We start from the raw sequence: 3,630 nt of genomic DNA, 5'->3' as shown, positions 1-3,630 counted from the left end.
AGCAGGTTACTGTTGGAGATGATGGAGTTTTGAGGATGCAGGGTCATATTTGTGTGCCTAATGTGGATGGACTTCGTGAGTTAATCCTTGAGGAGTCCCACAGTTCTTGGTATTCTATTCATCCGGGCGCCTCCAAGATGTATCAAGATTTGAGGCAGCATTATTAGTTGAGGCAAATGAAGAAGGACATAGTTGCCTATGTAGCTCGGTGCCTAAATTGCCAGCAGGTAAAGTGTGAGCATCAGAGACCTGGTGGTTTACTTAAGAGGTTAGATATTCCTAAGTGGAAGTGGAATCGTATCACTACGGACTTTGTTGTTGGACTCCCACGGACTCAGAGGAAGTTCGATGCAGTTTGGGTTATTGTGGACAGGCTGACTAAGTCGGCGCATTTCATTCCTATGGCAGTTACCTATTCCTCGGAGTAGTTGGCAGAGATTTATATTCGTGAGATCGTCCGTCTTCACGGTGTGCCCGTGTCTATCATTTGTGATCGAGGTACGCAGTTTACCTCACACTTTTGGAGGGCAGTTCAGTGTGAGTTGGGTACGCGGGTTGAGTTGAGCACAGCATTTCATCCTCAGATGAACGGGCAGTCCGAGCGTACTATTCAGATCTTGGAGGATATGCTCCGCGCCTGTGTTATTGACTTTGGAGGTTCTTGGGATCAGTTTTTTCCATTAGCGGAGTTTGCCTACAATAACAGCTACCAGTCGAACATTCAGATGGCTCCCTATGAGGCATTATATGGTAGATGGTGTAGGTCGCCAGTTGGGTGGTTCGAGCCGGGGGAGGCTTGGTTATTGGGTACAGATTTAGTTCAGGAGGCCTTGGACAAGGTCAAGATTATACAGGATCGACTTCGTACAGCTCAGTCCAGGCAAAAGAGTTATGCTAACCGTAAAATTCGTGATATTGCATTCATGGTTTGAGAGAGAATATTGCTTCAGGTATCTCCCATGAAGGGTGTTATGAGATTTGGGAAGAAGGGCAAGTTGAACCCTAGGTATATCGGGCCATTTGAGATCCTCGAGAGAGTGAGGGAGGTAGCTTATAAACTTGCGTTGCCTCCAGGGTTATCCTCAGTTCATCCGGTATTCCATGTGTATATGCTCTGGAAATATCATGGTGACCCGTCCCACGTGTTAGATTTTAGCTCTGTCCAGTTGGACAAGGATTTGACTTAGGAGGAGGAGCCGGTGGCCATTCTAGACCGGCAGGTTCGTTAGTTGAGTCCCTTCAGTTCGAGTGCAGTGGAGAGCTCAGCCTATTGAGGCAGCTACTTGGGAGTCCGAGTCCAATATGCGGAGTAGATATCCCCACCTTTTCACCAGCCCAGGTATTTTTCTATGTCCGTTCGAGGACGAACAGTTATTTTAGAGGTGGAGAATGTGATGACCCAAAAGGTCATCTTATGTTTTAGAACTCGAATCTGTGCTCTTAAGCCTTAAAAATCTCATTTTTACCCTTTTCTATTTGCGTGCGCAGTCTGGGCAGGTTTTCAGAAAGCTTTTATGTTGAAAACTAATAAAAATAAGAATTGTTGCCTTAAAAGTTGATTTTAGTTGACTTCGATCAACATTTTTGGTAAACGGACCTGGATCCGTGCTTTGACAATCCCGGTAGGTCCTTATCAAATTATGGGACCTGGGAGTATGTCCGGAATCGAATTCTGAGGTCCCTAGCTCAAGTTACGAATTTTTTAGGAAAATTAAAAGTCTGAAAATTAATTATTTCTAAGAATTTATTGATGCATGGAATTGTTGGTATAGGGTCCATATTTTGGTTCTGGAGCCCTGTACAGTTTCATTATGATATTTAAGACTTGTCTATGAAATTTGGTGAGAAACGGAGTTTGATTTGACGTGATTCGGACGTCCAGTTGAGAAGATAGGACTTTTAAAGTGTTCTTGAGAATTTCATTTGATTTGGTGCTAAATATGTAGTTCTAGATGTTGTTTTGGTGATTTGATCACGCGAGCAAGTTCGTATGATGTTTTTAGACTTGTGTGCATGTTTGGTTTGGAGCCCCGAGGGCTCGGGTGAGTTTCGGATAGGCCACGGGATGTTTTGGACTTGGGAAAAATCTGGGTTTCTGTAGATTCTGCTGTCTGGCATATCCTTCTTCGCGTTCGTGAAGGTCCTCTCGCGAACGCGAAGAGTAATCTGGTGTGACTGAAAATTCTTCTTCGCGGACGCGAAGTGATGGGGGGTTTACCCTTCGCGAACGCGACCTAACCATCGCGAACGCGAAGTCCTTGGGGACCTGGGGGAGGGTTGGTCACGTTCTTCTACTCGAACGCGTCCACTGGGTCGCGAACGCGAAGGCTAGGGGGAGTTGCCTTACGCGAATGCGAAGGAATACTCGCGAACGTGAAGGCCTTAGGCCGCTGTATATGGCGATCGCGATAGGCCTCTCGCGAATGCGATGAAAGCCTGTCCAGTGACTTAAAACAGACTCCAAATACGGGTTTGAGCCATTTCTTCAACATTTTGCAAGAACCAAACGGGTAGAGGCGATTTCCAAGATTCATTTTCTTCGCCAAATTGTTGGTAAGTGATTCTAAACCATTTTCTTTAAATTACCCATTACATTTCTTGAATTTTCAACCTAAAATCTAGAGTTTTCATGGTATAATTAGGGGTTAGGGTAGAAACTAGGAATTTCGGAAATTTGGGGATTTAGACCATAATTTGAGGTCGGATTCCACAACAAATTATATATTCGAGTTCGGGGGTGAATGGGTGAGTGAATTTTGGTCTAAACCTCAGGTTTTGACCAAGCGGGTCCGGGGTCGATTTTTTGACTTTTTGGAGGAAAATTTGGGAAATTTAATTTATGCAATATAATTGATTCTTTTAGCAATATTTGATACTATTGAGTCATTATTGAATAGATATGAGTGGGTTGGTGGTAAATTCCAAAGAAAAAGCTATGATTGAGAATTAAGTGGCCTTCGGAGCGAGGTAAGTGTTGTGTCTAACTTTGGCTTGAGGGAATAGGTACTGTGTGAGTATTTGCTACGTGCTTGTTGTTGAATACGACGTATAGTTGAGGTGACGAGCATCTATACGTTGTGGTCGAGTCATAGCTTGCGAGTGAAATTCCATTTCTTGCAATTTTTGTAGTCTTAAATCTTACTATCCATGCTTATTGTTGTTGTTGGAATGTTGGAAGAGTTGTATCCGGTTTCACCAAGGTCGATAAAATTATAAATATTGATTCGAGGTTGAGATGTTAAATTGTGAAAGTAATCATTTACGAAATATTGATTTCTTGTGAAACTTCTCTTTATCCGTTGTTATTGATTTTGTGAATTGTGATGAAGAGTGTAAAGCACGAAGGGTGATGCCGTGTATAATTTAATTATATTGTGAGAAAGAGTATAAAACACGAAGGGTGATGCCGTGCATAATTTAATTATATTGTGAGGAAGAGTGTAAAGCACGAAGGGTAATGCCGTGCATAATTTAATTATATTGTGAGGAAGAGTGTAAAACACGAAAGGTGATGCCGTGCATAATTTATTTATATTGTAAGGAAGAGAGTAAAAGCACGAAGGGTGATGTCGTGTAGTCTTATTTGTTATTTGGTGAGGCTGAGAGTAAAACCACGAATGGTGATGTCGT

Source organism: Nicotiana tomentosiformis, chromosome 7 (genome assembly GCF_000390325.3).
Source record: "Nicotiana tomentosiformis chromosome 7, ASM39032v3, whole genome shotgun sequence".
In the NCBI taxonomy this organism is placed as follows: domain Eukaryota; kingdom Viridiplantae; phylum Streptophyta; class Magnoliopsida; order Solanales; family Solanaceae; genus Nicotiana; species Nicotiana tomentosiformis.
This window is presented reverse-complemented; position numbering follows the sequence as displayed.